The following is a 17,940-nucleotide window of genomic DNA, read 5'->3' on the forward strand; positions in this document are numbered from 1 at the left end:
CTGGGTGCCACTCAGACAGTGCTTAGGTGATTTAAGTGGTTTGTGTTTCAACATTTCTGTGTTGTAATGTTTCAGTGTTTCACAGTGTTAGTTAAATGCTTTTTGTTGTTGTGTAGCAGTGTAGCCAACTACTGGAACGACCCACTGGACACACACCGGTTGAATCAACATTGTTTCCACGTCATTTCAATGAAATTACGTTGAACCAATGTGGATGAGACGTTGAATTGACGTCTGTGCCCAGTGGGTACAAACTACTTTAATTGCAAAAATAAAATACGGTTGAAATAGGTAAGAATTTATTTTCTTTATTAGCATCAGACCAGCCTAATTCTGACGTGAAACATAGTTTTGGGGGTTAATAGGCTAAATTACACATTCTGTTAACATCTGACCCCAAAGTTATCTGTTCTTGCGATTTGTATCATTTTTCACAAAGTATTTTGCATGTTCTTTTTCAAAGTAATTTGAGTTAGGTAAACTCAATTTTTCTTAAGGGTAGCTTTATTGTAGCTTAAATTCTTCCACTGTCAAGTAATTGGTAGCTTGATAAACTATATTTTCAGTAGCTTCCTCAACACTGGTGTTTCAGTATTTTCAGGGATTTCTCATAGAACAGCCATGGCATCACAGTGTCTCAGTGTGCCTGTGTTGGTATCACAGGCCTTCCTCCATGCCTCAGTACTCCCTGTTGTGCCTGGACACCTCATAGTGTGTAGATCAGGCTCTGGAGAGAAGCAGCATTCCCCGTCCATAAAACTATCTCTCTGGGGGAAGGAGTACTGGGGGATGGAGTCCTGGCTATTGGAGTCCTGGGGGTTGGAGTCCTGGGGGTTGGAGTACTGGGGGATGGAGTCCTGGCTATTGGAGTCCTGGGGGTTGGAGTCCTGGGGGTTGGAGTACTGGGGGTTGGAGTACTGGGGGATGGAGTCCTGGCTATTGGAGTCCTGGGGGTTGGAGTCCTGGGGGTTGGAGTCCTGGGGGATGGAGTCCTGGCTATTGGAGTCCTGGGGGTTGGAGTACTGGGGGTTGGAGTACTGGGGGATGGAGTCCTGGCTATTGGAGTCCTGGGGATTGGAGTCCTGGGGGATGGAGTCCTGGGGGTTGGAGTCCTGGCTATTGGAGTCCTGGCTATTGGAGTCCTGGCTATTGGAGTCCTGGCTATTGGAGTCCTGGGGGATGGTCCTGGGGGTTGGAGTACTGGGGGATGGAGTCCTGGGGGTTGGTCCTGGGGGTTGGAGTACTGGGGGAAGGAGTCCTGGGGGTTGGAATACTGGGGGATGGAGTCCTGGGGGTTGGAGTACTGGGGGATGGTCCTGGGGGTTGGAGTCCTGGGGGTTGGAGTCCTGGGGGATGGTCCTGGGGGTTGGAGTACTGGGGGATGGAGTCCTGGGGGTTGGAGTACTGGGGGATGGTCCTGGGGGTTGGAGTCCTGGGGGTTGGAGGCCTGGGGGATGGAGTCCTGGGGGTTGGAGTCCTGGCTATTGGAGTCCTGGGGGTTGGAGTCCTGGCTATTGAGTCCTGGGGGATGGTCCTGGGGGTTGGAGTCCTGGGGGTTGGAGGCCTGGGGGATGGAGTCCTGGGGGTTGGAGTCCTGGGGGATGGAGTCCTGGGGGATGGAGTCCTGGCTATTGGAGTCCTGGGGATTGGAGTCCTGGGGGATGGAGTCCTGGGGGTTGGAGTCCTGGCTATTGGAGTCCTGGCTATTGGAGTCCTGGCTATTGGAGTCCTGGCTATTGGAGTCCTGGGGGATGGTCCTGGGGGTTGGAGTACTTGGGGATGGAGTCCTGGGGGTTGGTCCTGGGGGTTGGAGTACTGGGGGAAGGAGTCCTGGGGGTTGGAATACTGGGGGATGGAGTCCTGGGGGTTGGACTACTGGGGGATGGTCCTGGGGGTTGGAGTCCTGGGGGTTGGAGTCCTGGGGGATGGTCCTGGGGGTTGGAGTACTGGGGGATGGAGTCCTGGGGGTTGGAGTACTGGGGGATGGTCCTGGGGGTTGGAGTCCTGGGGGTTGGAGGCCTGGCTATTGGAGTCCTGGGGGTTGGAGTCCTGGCTATTGAGTCCTGGGGGATGGTCCTGGGGGTTGGAGTCCTGGGGGTTGGAGGCCTGGGGGATGGAGTCCTGGGGGTTGGAGTCCTGGGGGATGGAGTCCTGGGGGTTGGAGTCCTGGGGGATGGAGTCCTGGGGGATGGAGTCCTGGGGGTTGGAGTCCTGGGGGTTGGAGTCCTGGGGGATGGTCCTGGGGGTTGGAGTCCTGGGGGATGGAGTCCTGGGGGATGGTCCTGGGGGTTGGAGTCCTGGGGTTGGAGTACTGGGGGATGGTCCTGGGGGTTGGAGTCCTGGGGGATGCAGTGGACCCCCCACTCAGGAAGTACACTCATCCATGTACAGATATGAATGCTTTATGCTTGTGTTAGGTACCACAGTGTGCCAAGGCAGCTGCATTCTGTACTTCATTTTGTAGATACAACTCAAATATTATAATATGCTGCTGACTAACAACTGTAATCAGTTTCAAGGAACTAGCATTTGGTTTGGAACGTACTTCTACATGTTTCAAAACAAACGCTGAGTTCCTTGTATGACATCATAATGTGGTTCTAATTTCTACTTCCCTAATCTCTTTCCCCACAGTGTTAGAATGACAGTGTATCAATTTCTACTTCCCTAATCTCTTTCCCCACAGTGTTAGAATGACAGTGTATCAATTTCTACTTCCCTAATCTCTTTCCCCACAGTGTTAGAATGACAATGTATCCATTTCTACTTCCCTAATCTCTTTCCCCACAGTGTTAGAATGACAGTGTATCAATTTCTGAGACATTCCCTTTCTCTTTAATTTGAGCAACCTCAATCCTTTAGATAAGAGCTTCTCTGTGCATGATAAAACCCTTCTGTCCCTAGTTAGTTAACATGAGGAATCATGGCATTTCAAGGTCATGTAACTCCATGATGTACTTGGGTAGGTTTGATTTAACATCTTGTATAAGCTGATGTCTAGACATATATTTGTCCTTCACTGGGTCAACACTGTTAATTCCTAGTGCTTCTGAGAGGACATTTCTGAGAGGCAGTACAGAGATAATGTTTTGGCTGTCACACCCCTCATCTGTCCTAGATTTAAAAAAGGTTCTGAAAGCACATCTGTTTGAATACATGCCTGAGATTACTGTAACTGAAGTAAGTCCACGCTCTAGGCCAGTTCTATTCTTAGCTACTGTAATACTGAGAGAAGTCAGCACTGTTTTTCATACCTTATTACTTTTAGACTAAAATGGATATATCTACATCTCCTATTACTGAAATTGCATTACAACTGCACTTCCTGGTGCACAGCACATTATGATTCAATAGGCAAACGATTTTAGCAGGTGCGTCTTGTCTTCATTTCGCATCCAAACACGAATTTTCAAGACTGTGTCCCTGCACTAAAACTCATATTTCTCATTTGTTTTGGAAGTTACAAGCCTGAAACCTTGAACATAGACTGCTGACGCTCTGTGTAAGTCATAGGAATTGCATCCTGGGAACTAGAATTCAGAATGCTCCTATACTTTCCATTGTAAGAGCATGGTCTCTCTCAAAAAAAGAAATTTTATGAGACTATTCTGTTATAGTCTCATAAATTATTTTAACATTTCTACAGGGCCTGAGCATCAGGCCGTTTACTTTGGGCACGTCAGTCAGGCGGAAATTGAGAAAAATGAGCCACAAGAAGTTAATAACATTGTCCTCCTATTAGGTTATTTCATCCATCGTACTCCTCAGTGTTTTAGGTTACCAGCCACCACTGACCTACACAGACACCAGAGGGAAGGAGAGTAGTTATAGTGGTGTATGCCTTGTCCTCTGAATTACTTCCTTCCTGATTCAGCTTCAATTATTTTTATGAGTTTGAACAGTATCCATAACAGCATGAGATTTAATTATAGGCTAATGTACATTTATTATACTGTACCTGCTACTAAACCAGCTCTCTGCTACTCTTCTGTTGTACAAAACCACTAAGCATCATATAGAAGAAGAATTAAGACATAAGTCATGGTAGAAAAGCAGATGGAGGCAGGAAAAAGACTCAGGCTGGCATCCTAAACCGAACCATATTCCTTATACAGGCCTATAGTGCTCTAGCCAAAGGAAGTGCCTTATATAGGGAATTGGATGTCTCACTGCTCAAAGACCATGAATAATTCTGATAGTTCAAAGTTGAACAGGATTGCTGTTATAAGGACAGGTCTATATATAGATTATGTGATGGATGTGGAAAGACCCCTGTCTGTACAATACCTGTCTTGTATGTCACTAATGGCCCCGGAGGAGATGGCTGCCGTTTTACGGGCTCCTAACCAATTCTGATATTGTGTGTGTTGTTTTGTGTTATTTGTAATTTCTTTTGTACACAATGTTTCTGCCACCGTCTCTTATGACAGAAAAGAGCTTCTGGACATCAGGACAACGATTACTCACCTCGTACTGGACAAAGATTGTTCTTTAATGAGTCGGACGTGAAGGATTTACTTCAGACACTGGACGAGGCCCATTTGCATGAAGAAGAGACAGAGATATTGGGGATGTAGGTCAGGGTGCCTTGTAAGGATCCGACGGCGTGTCGGTAATCCGCCTATACCATCAGTCCTATAAGCCAACTTGTAATCATTGGATATTAAAATGGATGAGCTCCGATGTAATATCCTATGTTTCACAGAGTCGTGGCTGAATGCCGACATGGATAACATACAGCTGGGTGGGATTTCAATGCATCAGCAAGATAGAACAGCTGCCTCCGGTAAGACAAGGGGTGGAGGTCTATGTCTATTTGTCAATAACAGCTGGTGCACGAAATCTAATATTAATGAAGTCTTGAGGTTTTGCTCGCTTGAGATAGAGTATCTCATGATAAGCTGTAAAACACATTATTTACCAAAGAGTTTTCATCTATATTTTTCATAGCTTTCTATTTACCACCACAAACCGATGCTGGCACTAAGACCGCACTCAACGAGCTGTATAAGGCCATAAGCGTTCAAGAAAATGCTCATCCAGAGGAGGCGCTCCTAGTGGCCGGGGACTTTAATGCAGGGAAACTTAAATCCCCGTTACCTCATTCTACCAGCATGTTACATGTGCAACCGGAGGAAAAAAAACTCTAGACCACCTTTACTCCACACGCAGAGATGCGTACAAAGCTCTCCCTCCACATCCAATTGACACATTTGACTCTAACTCTATTCCCCTGATTCCGGCTTACAAGCAAAAAATTAAGCAGGAAGTACAAGTGACTCGCTCAATACGGAAGTGGTCAGATGACACAGATGCTAAGCTACAGGACTGTTTTGCAAGCACAGACTGGAATATGTTTCCGGGATTCTTCCGATGCCATTGAGGAGTACACCACATCAGTCAATGGCTTCATCAATAAGTGCATCGATGACGTCATCCCCGCAGTGACTGTACGTACATACCCCAACCAGAAGCTATGGATTACAGGCAACATCCGCACTGAGCTAAAGGGTAGAGTTGCCGGTTTCAAGGAGCGGGACTCTAACCCGGAAGCTTATAAGAAATCCCTCTATGCCCTCCAACGAACCATCAAACAGGCAAAGCGTCAATACAGGACTAAGATTGAATTGTACTGCACCAGCTCTGATGCTCGTCGGATGTGGCAGGGCTTGCAAACTATTATTGACTACAACAGGAAGCACAGCAGCGAGCTGCCCAGTGACATATGCCCAACAGACAAGCTAAATGACTTCTAAGGTCGCTTCGAGGCAAGCAACACTGAAGCATGCATGAGAGCACCAGCTTCTCCGGACGACTATGTTATCACACTCTTTGTAGCCGATGTGAGTAAGACCTTTAAACAGGTCAACATTCACAAGGCCACAGGGCCAGACAGCTTACCAGGACGTGTACTCCAAGCATGCGCTGACCAACTGGCAAATGTCTTCACTGACATTTTCAACCTGTCCCTGACCGAGCCTGTAATACCAACATGTTTCAAGCAGACCACCGTAGTCCCTGTGCCCAAGAACAACATGGTAACTTGCCTAAATGACTACCGACCCATAACACTCATGTCTGTAGGCATGAAGCGCCTTGAAAGGCTGGTCATGGCTCACATCAACACCATTATCCCAGAAACCCTAGACCCACCCCAATTTCCATACCGCCCCAACAGATCCACAGATGACGCAATCTCTATTGCACTCCACACTGCCCTTTCCCACCTCGACAAAAGGAACACCTACGGGAGAATGCTATTCATTGACTACAGCTCAGCGTTCAACAACATAGTACCCTCAAAGCACATCTCCAAGCTAAGGACCCTGTGACTAAACACCTCCCTCTGCAACTGGATCCTGGACTTCCTCAGTCCCCTACTCTCTGTTCACCCATGACTGCATGTTCAAGCACGACTCCAACACCATCATTAAGTTTGCTGATGACACAACAGTGGTAGGCCTGATCACTGACAACAATGAGACATCCTATAGGGAGGAGGTCAGAGACCTGGCAGTGTGGTGGCAGGATAACAACCTCTCCTTCAACGTAATCAAGACAAAGGAGATGATCGTAGACTACGGGAAAAGGAGGGTCGGGCACGCCCCCATTCACATCGACGGGGCTGTAGTGGACCAGGTTGAGCGCTTCAAGGCCCTTGGTGTCCACATCACCAACAAACTATCATGGTCCAAACACACCAAGACAGTCGTGAAGAGGGCACGACAACGCCTATACCCCCTCAGGAGACTGAAAAGATCTGGCATGGGTCCTCAAATCCTCAAAAGTTCTACAGCTGCACCATCGAGAGCATCCTGACTGGTTGCATCACCACCTGGTATGGCAACTGATCGGACTCTGTCCACAAGGAACTACAGAGGGTAGTGTGTACGGCCCAGTACATCACTGGGGCCAAGCTTCCTGCCATTTAGGACCTCTATACCAGGCGGTGTCAGAGCAAGGCCCTAAAACTTGCCAAAGACTACAGCCACCCTAGTCATAGACTGTTCTCTCTGCTACCGGACGGCAAGTGGTACCGGAGTGCCAAGTCTATGTCAAAAAGGCTTCTTAACAGCTTCTACCCTCAAGCCATAAGACTCCTGAACAGCTAATCAAATGGCTACCTGGAATATTTGTATTGACCCCCCCCACCTCAATTTTTACGCTGCTGCTTCTCTCTGTTTATTATCTATGCATAGTCACTTTACCTTTACTTACATGTACATACTACCTCAATTACCTCGACTAACCCCCGCACATTGACTCTGTACCAGTACCCCCTGTATATTGCCTCCACATTGACTCTGTACCAGTACCCCCTGTATATAGCCTCCACATTGACTCTGTACCAGTAGCCCCTGTATATTGCCTCCACATTGACTCTGTACCAGTACCCCCTGTATATAGCCTCCACATTGACTCTGTACCAGTACCCCCTGTATATTGCCTCCACATTGACTCTGTACCAGTACCCCCTGTTATTAGCCTCCACATTGACTCTGTACCAGTACCCCCTGTATATAGCCTCCACATTGACTCTGTACCAGTACCCCCTGTATATTGCCTCCACATTGACTCTGTACCAGTACCCCCTGTATATTGCCTCCACATTGACTCTGTACCAGTACCCCCTGTATATAGTCTCCACATTGACTCTGTACCAGTACCCCCTGTATATTGCCTCCACATTGACTCTGTACCAGTACCCCCTGTATATAGCCTCCACATTGACTCTGTACCAGTACCCCCTGTATATAGTCTCCACATTGACTCTGTACCAGTACCCCTGTATATAGTCTCCACATTGACTCTGTACCAGTACCCCTGTATATAGCCTCCACATTGACTCTGTACCAGTACCCCCTGTATATAGCCTCCACATTGACTCTGTACCAGTACCCCCTGTATATAGCCTCCACATTGACTCTGTACCAGTACCCCCTGTATATAGCCTCCACATTGACTCTGTACCAGTACCTCCTGTATATTGCCTCCACATTGACTCTGTACCAGTACCCCCTGTATATAGCCTCCACATTGACTCTGTACCGGTACCCCCTGTATATAGCCTCCACATTGACTCTGTACCGTAACACCCTGTATATAGCCTCCACTTTGACTCTGTACCGTAACACCCTGTATATAGCCTCCACATTGACTCTGTACCGTAACACCCTGTATATAGCCTCCACATTGACTCTGTACCGTAACACCCTGTATATAGCCTCCACATTGACTCTGTACCGTAACACCCTGTATATAGCCTCCACATTGACTCTGTACCGTAACACCCTGTATATTTTCTCCACATTGACTCTGTACCAGTACCCCCTGTATATTGACTCTGTACCGTACCCCCTGTATATTGACTCCACATTGACTCTGTACCGGTACCCCCTGTATATTGACTCCACATTGACTCTGTACCGGTACCCCCTGTATATATCCTCCACATTGACTCTGTACCAGTACCCCCTGTATATAGCCTCCACATTGACTCTGTACCAGTACCCCCTGTATATAGCCTCCACATTGACTCTGTACCAGTACCCCCTGTATATAGCCTCCACATTGACTCTGTACCAGTACCCCCTGTATATAGCCTCCACATTGACTCTGTACCAGTACCCCCTGTATATTGCCTCCACATTGACTCTGTACCAGTACCCCCTGTATATTGACTCTGTACCAGTACCCCCTGTATATTGACTCTGTACCAGTACCCCCTGTATATTGACTCTGTACCAGTACCCCCTGTATATTGACTCTGTACCAGTACCCCCTGTATATTGACTCTGTACCAGTACCCCCTGTATATTGACTCACTACTGTATTGTTGTGGCTCTTTGATTATTCGTAATTTTTTCAAATTTTTTGTTCCTTTATTTCTTACTTCAGTTTATTTTTGTAAGTACTTTCTTAACACCATTTTTTCTGAAAACTGCATTGTTGGTTTTAGGGCTTGTAAGTAAGCATTTCACTGTAAAGTCTACACCTGTTGTATTCAGCGCTTGTGACAAATAAGGTTTTATTTGATTTGATTTGATACACTATGGGAACAATAGATTAAAAACGTCAGGACATAGATGGAGCGTCTTTTGTTACACTGGGAGCAATATTGCGTATGAATCCGAGAGAGGAGTATGGTGTTCCATGTGAATCAGCCCGTTCGATTCATTCTATTGTTACTCTGGTCGAGCCATCAGAAGAGCTGGAATCTCTTCATATTTGACACTTCTTTTACAGAAGCAACAATAACAGAATCTATGGCTTTCTCTCTCTCTTTTCTTCTCAATTTGTGAGTTATGCAGTGTTGAATGTGAAGGAGAAGCAGCTGAAAGGAAAATGGGATGGATTAAGGCTCTGGGGGCAGTGGTGTGTGTGTGTGTGTGTGTGTGTGTGTGTGTGTGTGTGTGTGTGTGTGTGTGTGTGTGTGTGTGTGTGTGTGTGTGTGTGTGTGTGTGTGTGTGTGTGTGTGTGTGTGTGTGTGTGTGTGTGTGTGTGTGTGTGTGTGTTTGTGTGTTTGTGTGTGGGTGTCAATGAGAGCAGCTACGAGGGCTTGGTATGGTATTAATACAGCATTTCCCAAACTCGGTCCTGAGGCCCCCCTAGTTATGCTTTTTGCACTAGCACTTCACAGCTGACTCAAATAACAGCTGATTATCTTATTGATATATTATTATTATTATTAAATCTTGATGATGAGTTGATTATTTGAGTAAGCTGTGTAGTGCTAGGGCAAAAACCAAAATATGTACCAGGACTAAGGTATGGTATTAAGTTATGGTATGGTAAGATATGGTAAGGTATTATGGTATGGTATGATATAGTATGGTATTAAGGTATAGTATGGTAAGATATGGTATGGTATTGAGGTATGGTATGGTAAGATATGGTATGGTAAGATATGGTATGGTATTGAGGTATGGTATGGTAAGATATGGTAAGGTATTATGGTGTGGTATGATATAGTATGGTATTAAGGTATAGTATGGTAAGATATGGTATGGTAAGATATGGTATGGTATTGAGGTATGGTATGGTAAGATATGGTATGGTATTAAGGTATGGTATGGTAAGACATCGTATGGAATTGAGGTATGGTATGGTATTGAGGTATGGTATAGTAAGATATGGTATGATAATGCAGTATGGTATGTTAAGATATGGTATGGAATTGAGGTATGGTATGGTAAGATATGGTATGGAATTGAGGTATGGTATGGTATTGAGGTATGGTATAGTAAGATATGGTATGATAATACAGTATGGTATGTTAAGATATGGTATGGAATTGAGGTATGGTATGGTAAGATATGGTAAGGTATTATGGTATGGTATGATATAGTATGGTATTAAGGTATAGTATGGTAAGATATGGTATGGTAAGATATGGTATGGAATTGAGGTATGGTATGGTAAGATATGGTAAGGTATTATGGTATGGTATGATATAGTATGGTATTAAGGTATAGTATGGTAAGATATGGTATGGTAAGATATGGTATGGTATTGAGGTATGGTATGGTAAGATATGGTATGGTATTAAGGTATGGTATGGTAAGATATGGTATGGAATTGAGGTATGGTATGGTATTGAGGTATGGTATAGTAAGATATGGTATGATAATGCAGTATGGTATGTTAAGATATGGTATGGAATTGAGGTATGGTATGGTAAGATATGGTATGGAATTGTGGTATGGTATAGTAAGATATGGTATGGAATTGAGGTATGGTGTAGTAGGATATGGTATGGAGTTGAGGTATGGTATGGTATAGTAAGATATGGTATGGAGTTGAGGTATGGTATGGTATAGTAAGATATGGTATGGAGTTGAGGTATGGTATGGTATTGAGGTATGGTATGGAGTTGAGGTATGGTATAGTATAGTAAGATATGGTATGGAGTTGAGGTATGGTATGGTATAGTAAGATATGGTATGGAGTTGAGGTATGGTATGGTATTGAGGTATGGTATGGTATTGAGGTATGGTATGGAGTTGAGGTATGGTATGGTATAGTAAGATATGGTATGGAATTGAGGTATGGTATGGTATTGAGGTATGGTATGGTATTGAGGTATGGTATGGAGTTGAGGTATGGTATGGTATTGAGGTATGGTATGGAGTTGAGGTATGGTATAGTATAGTAAGATGTGGTATGGAGTTGAGGTATGGTATGGTATAGTAAGATATGGTATGGAGTTGAGGTATGGTATGGTATAGTAAGATATGGTATGGAGTTGAGGTATGGTATGGTATAGTAAGATATGGCATGGAGTTGAGGTATGGTATGGTATTGAGGTATGGTATGGAGTTGAGGTATGGTATGGTATAGTAAGATATGGTATGGAATTGAGGTATGGTATAGTATAGTAAGATATGGTATGGAGTTGAGGTATGGTATGGTATAGTAAGATATGGTATGGAGTTGAGGTATGGTATGGTATTGAGGTATGGTATGGAGTTGAGGTATGGTAGGGTATAGTAAGATATGGTATGGAATTGAGGTATGGTATAGTATAGTAAGATATGGTATGGAGTTGAGGTATGGTATGGTATAGTAAGATATGGTATGGAGTTGAGGTATGGTATGGTATAGTAAGATATGGTATGGAGTTGAGGTATGGTATGGTATTGAGGTATGGTATGGTATTGAGGTATGGTATGGAGTTGAGGTATGGTATGGTATAGTAAGATATGGTATGGAGTTGAGGTATGGTATGGTATAGTAAGATATGGTATGGAGTTGAGGTATGGTATGGTATAGTAAGATATGGTATGGAGTTGAGGTATGGTATGGTATTGAGGTATGGTATGGAGTTGAGGTATGGTATGGTATAGTAAGATATGGTATGGAGTTGAGGTATGGTATAGTATAGTAAGATATGGTATGGAGTTGAGGTATGGTATGGTATAGTAAGATATGGTATGGAGTTGAGGTATGGTATGGTATTGAGGTATGGTATGGTATTGAGGTATGGTATGGAGTTGAGGTATGGTGTGGTATTGAGGTATGGTATGGAGTTGAGGTATGGTATGGTATAGTAAGATATGGTATGGAGTTGAGGTATGGTATGGTATAGTAAGATATGGTATGGAGTTGAGGTATGGTATGGTATTGAGGTATGGTATGGTATTGAGTTATGGTATGGAGTTGAGGTATGGTATGGTATTGAGGTATGGTGTGGTAAGATCTACTTTTTCTACTTAGTGGTCCACGAGTGTCCAAGATGGCAGCATGTCATGTCGTTTGTCTGTGACTAGTACATTTTAACCTACTAATAACCTATTTATTTATGGTTGAGTAACTTCCTTGTTGTGTAGTGCAAACTATTTTGTTTTTGCTGGTGTAAAGATCACGTGTCTCCCTCAACTCATTACCTGAAGTTTACCAAAGTAACCCTATCTCTGGCTGGCCTGAGTTCCTCCTTCATCCGCGGAGTGTCTCGTCTAAGCTTCTCCTTTTTGCTCCTTTTTGCCTGGCTGTCAGTGGCAGCTCAACAATCCCCTACTCGTTCTCTCAGTCGACCTCAACACCCAATCTACTCACACGCGCAAACACTCACATTCAGACTCATACATACACTCTGTCCCTCTCTCCCTGACCATCCTTGGCCTCTATTTTTTACATTTCTCAGAGAAAATGACAATTTTCGTGGTATTGCTTTGTGCACTGACTTTACTGAACTGTGGAGAAAACGAACATTGGAATTTCTTGCTTTGAATATTCAGGTTTCATAGGGTCTCTCTATAACTGTGATTGGCTGTTATAGACCCCCCTCTGCCCTCTGCTCTTGGTGATGCATTTTCTTCTCTGATAAACCTTATGTCTAAACTTCTTTACAGTGAAATGATCTTGATTGGTGATCTCAACTGGTGTTGGTTAAAGCCGAGTTTTAATAAGAGTTTTAATGAGCAGGCTTTCCTTCATTAATTGTTTTATTTTGACTGGAGCAAGATTGAGCTTATCCCTGATGTGGAAACTGCCTGGAAATTCTTTCATGATGGTTTTTCCCAAATAGTAAACAAACATCCCCCATTCCGCAGGTTCAGAGTTAAAGGGCGGGATCATCCATGGTTTTCTTCTGAACTGTATTATTCACGACCGTAGTCTAGCCTGGGCTAAAGCAAGGAAATCATGTTCTGATGCTGATTGGCTTATTTTTAGGCAGTTGCGAAACAAGTGTTATTTTCTTCTCAGGAAGGCCAAGTCTGAATATTTTATGTCTGTTACCACTGATAACCTGAATGACCCTAGAAAGTCTTGGAAGGCTATTAAGTCTATGTCTGGTAACAGTAATGTTAATGAATTACCGTCATGTGTATTGAAGGACTTTGTTGCTGTATATGACAAAACTGAAATGCTGAATTGTTTCAATGAGCACTTTGTATCATCTGGTAGGCTGTTTAATTCAGTGTCCTCTGTCTCTGTACAACCCTGTGTGGATGAACCAGTGAGAGCTGTTCAAACTTTTAGCTTTTTGCCATTCTCAGTGCAGGTGGTACATAAAGCCCTGAAATCCTTAGATCAGAGAAAGCCTGCAGGTCCTGATCTTTTGGATCCCTGCTTTTTAAATCTGGCAGCTGATTTCATAGCTGAACCACTTACATATATGTTCAATCTAACCCTGGAATGTAATGAAATTCCAAAGATCTGGAAATCAGTATTTGTCCTACCACTTTTAAAAGGGGGAGATCCAACTCTTTTAAATAATTATAGGCCAATCTCAAAGCTGTCACCCCTGGTGAAAATACTTGAACCCCTTGTGAGTGAACAGCTAAAAGAGTTTTTATATACTAACTCTATTTTATCAATGTACCAATCGGGCTTCAGGAAGAAGCATAGCACAATTACAGCAGCTATGAAGGTTTTAAATGATATCACTGAAGCCCTTGACAAAAAACAGCACTGTCTCACTTTTTATTGATCTCTCTAAGGCTTTTGATACAGTTGATCATGATATACTAAGGCAGAGATTGTTGAGTGTAGATCTTTCGGAGCATGCAGTTGCATGGTTTGCTAACTATCTGTTTTTAAGAACTCAGTGCACTCAATTTGATGGGCTCGTGTCTGTTAAATTGTCTGTATGTAATGGTGTGCCCCAAGGCTCTGTACTTGGTCCTCTCTTATTCACTATTTATATAAATGATTTAGACAAAAATGTCCAAAATGCGCAACTTCATTTTTATGCTGATGATACTGTTATTTACTGTTGTGCCTCGTCTCTTACAAAAGCTTTCCAGAACTTGCAAAATGCTTTTTATACTGTTCAACATACCTTGTGTCAATTGAAGCTTATCCTCAATACTGACAAAACTAAACTAATGGTGTTTTCTAAAGAAAGAAATAGACCTCTGAACTTTTCACCTATTATTACCTGTCAGGGCATTGAGATTGAGACTGTAACCTCATATAAATATCTAGGAATTTTAATTGATGACGGCTTCTTTTTTAAATTGCATATTCAACAACTTACAAAAAGTTTAAGCTGAAATTGGGATTTTATTTTAGGATTAAGGCCTGTTTTCTTTTGAAGCCAGAATGAGGCTAGTATCAGCTACATTTATGCCTTTACTAGACTATGGGGATATTTTATATATGAATGCTTCAGCTCAGTGTTTGAGATCACTGGACTTTATCCTGCTAACTGTTCCAAATGTCCGAACTGAATTTGGTAAAAGGGCTTTTGTGTACTCTGTGCCATCGTCTTGGAACGCCTTACAAAATACTTTTAAACTGGAAGAACTTGTCCCGATTGGTATTTTTAAATCACTGATGAATGATCTTGAGACTGATTCCCTGACCTGTCAATGTTTTTAATTTGCTGTTTTTGATTTTGTCATACTCTTGTGAATTCTATGGTTTTTACTAGATGGTATGGTATTGAGGTATGGTATAGTAAGATATGGTATGGTATTGAGGTATTGTATGGTATTGAGGTATTGTATGGTAAGATGTGGTATGATATTAAGGTATGGTATGATATTAAGGTATAGTATTGTAAGATATGGGGCGGCAGGTAGCCTAGTGGTTAGAGCGTTGGGCCAGTAACCAAAAGGTTGCTAGATCGAATCCCTGAGCTGACAAGGTAAAAATCTGTCGTTCTGCCCCTGAACAAGGCAGTTAACCCACTGATCCTAGGTCGTCAATGAAAATAAGAATTTGTTCTTAACTCACTTGCCTAGTTAAATAAAGGTTAAATAAAATATATGGTATGGTATCGGGGTATGGTAATGAGGTATAGTATGATAAGATTTGATATGCGGTAAGATATGGTATGGTATTGAGGAATAGTATGGTAAGATATGTGCGGTATGGTAAGATAAGGAATGGTGTTGAGGTATGGTATGGTAGATATGGTATGGTATTGAGGTGTGGTAAGTATGGTGTTTTTATTTATTTATTTAACCTTTGTTTCACCAGGAAGGGCTCATTGAGATTTGAAATCTCTTTTTCAAGAGTGTCCTGGCCAAGATAGGCAAAAATTACAGACAGACAACATGAAAAACTACAAGTCATCTAGTAAAAAACGTAGAATTCACAAGAGTATAACAAAATCATAAAACAGCAAATTAAAAGGGCTGGAGGGCTGGAGGGTTAGAGAGCTGGAGGGCTGGAGGGTTGGAGAGCTGGAGGGCTGGAGGGTTGGAGAGCTGGAGGGTTGGAGAGCTGGAGGGCTGGAGGGCTGGAGGGCTGGAGGGCTGGAGGGCTGGAGGGCTGGAGGGCTGGATGGCTGGAGGGCTGGAGGGCTGGAGGGCTGGAGAGCTGGAGGGCTGGAGGGCTGGAAGGTTGGAGGGTTGGAGGGCTGGAGGGCTGGAAGGTTGGAGGGTTGGAGGGCTGGAGGGCTGGAGGGCTGGAAGGCTGGAGGGCAGGAGGGCTGGAGGGAATCCTGAGGAGAGCGGTACTGGAGTGGCTCTTCAGCTGCGAGGTGGGTGAACATGAAAAGGTATTGACACAAGCAAACAAAAGAAAGAAACCTTTTAATATCCTCGACAGACAGGATATGAGGTGAGCAATGTTCCTGTAAAAGTGAAAACAACACTGACCACACAATCAACGTTGATTCAAACAGTGTGGGCCCCAGTGGGACACTTCTAACAGCAATAAAAAGACATGGGTTTAATACCTGGCTTTTCAAAGACCCAAATATGCTTTCATAGTCTCTCCATCTGGTATAAAAGATAGACCGAAAGAAAGAGAGATGTTGCTTCTTATACACAGTCTTTCTCTGGCTGTGTGTGAAGGGAAATTAATCCTCTTTTGGTCTGAATACCCAATTAGCAGTGTGTCATCAAGGAGATAACATACAGAGGTACCATACTATGGAATTATTATGCCGAAACCTCAATCTCCCTCAAAAACTTCAAGAGAAAACTGGAGGTCAGTCTGATGAATCAAACTACTCAGTAATCTCCTCCATATTGTTACGGCTGTCCTCGCTGACAGAAGGTGTGGACCAAAACGCAGAGTGGTTAGTGTTCATTCTTTTAATGAAAGTCAACAAAACAATTCAAAATACAAAACCAACCAACGTGACAAAACCGAAACCGTCCTGTGTGGCAACAAAACCTCCACAGGAACAAACACCCACAAAACACAAGTGAAACCCAGGCTGCCTTAGTATGATTCTCAATCAGGGACAACGATAGACACCTGTCTCTGATTGAGAATCATACCAGGCCGAACACAAAATCCCAACATAGAAAATCAACCATAGACAACCCACCCAACTCACGCCCTGACCAACTAAAATAAATACAAAACAAGGAAAACAGGTCAGGAACGTGACACATATAGCCTTACTCTCACACACTCACATGCACAAATGTGCACACACATTTAAACAAAACATTTTTTCTGATCAATTCATTTATATATTTATAATTAGTAGGTTTTGTTATCTGTTCATTTCAGCCCTTGGGCTTCCAACCACACCTGCACATCGTTTAAATGTATTGTTGTTTATCACTTGTTTTCATTGGTGCAAAACAACCCATTGACTACTGAGTAGGAGTGTGTCATTCAAGGAGATAACATTGACTAATGAGCAGTGTGTCATTCAAGGAGATAATGTTGACTAATGAGCAGTGTGTCATTCAAGGAGATAACGTTGACTAATGAGCAGTGTATCATTCAAGGAGATAACGTTGACTAATGAGCAGTGTGTCATTCAAGGAGATAACGTTGACTAATGAGCAGTGTGTCATTCAAGGAGATAACGTTGACTAATGAGCAGTGTGTCATTCAAGGAGATAACGTTGACTAATGAGCAGTGTGTCATTCAAGGAGATAACGTTGACTAATGAGCAGTGTGTCATTCAAGGAGATAACGTTGACTAATGAGCAGTGTGTCATTCAAGGAGATAATGTTGACTAATGAGCAGTGTGTCATTCAAGGAGATAACGTTGACTAATGAGCAGTGTGTCATTCAAGGAGATAACATTGACTAATGAGCAGTGTGTCATTCAAGGAGATAACGTTGACTAATGAGCAGTGCGTCATCAAAGAGATTACATTGACTAGTGAGCAGTGTATTATTAAGGAGATAACATTGGCTAGTGAGCAGCAGTGTGTCATCAAGGAGATAACATTGACTAGTGAGCAGTACGTCATCAAGGAGATGACATCGAATCCCATAATGAGTCCCTATTAAATAAACCCTTATCGTTCACTAAGAAAGCAGAGCAAGACTCTCATTAGGTAAGCATTTTCTGCAGTAGTAACATATGCATTTCAAAGATTTTCAGAGGCTGTGTTTACACAGGCTGCCCCAATTATGATATTTTCCCACTAATTGTTTTTTTGAGCAGTACGGTGGTAAGACCTCAGCTCTTTTGCCAATAAAACATCAGAATTGGGCTGCCTGTGTGAACTCAGCCTCCGTTTCTTGTTTCTGTGTGTAGACTGTTTTGCATTCCAACCTCGGTTGAGTT

The 17,940-nt window shown here is 43.4% G+C and overlaps 1 protein-coding gene across 1 annotated transcript in view; it reads left to right on the forward strand.

Moving 5' to 3' along the window:
• Positions 1 to 17,940, forward strand: part of LOC120064883 (protein phosphatase 1 regulatory subunit 1A-like) — a 53,770-nt gene that overhangs the window by 15,249 nt on the left and 20,581 nt on the right. The gene's annotated exons all lie outside the window — the stretch shown is intronic.

Source organism: Salvelinus namaycush, chromosome 20, assembly GCF_016432855.1.
Source record: "Salvelinus namaycush isolate Seneca chromosome 20, SaNama_1.0, whole genome shotgun sequence".
NCBI classification, from domain to species: Eukaryota; Metazoa; Chordata; class Actinopteri; order Salmoniformes; family Salmonidae; genus Salvelinus; species Salvelinus namaycush.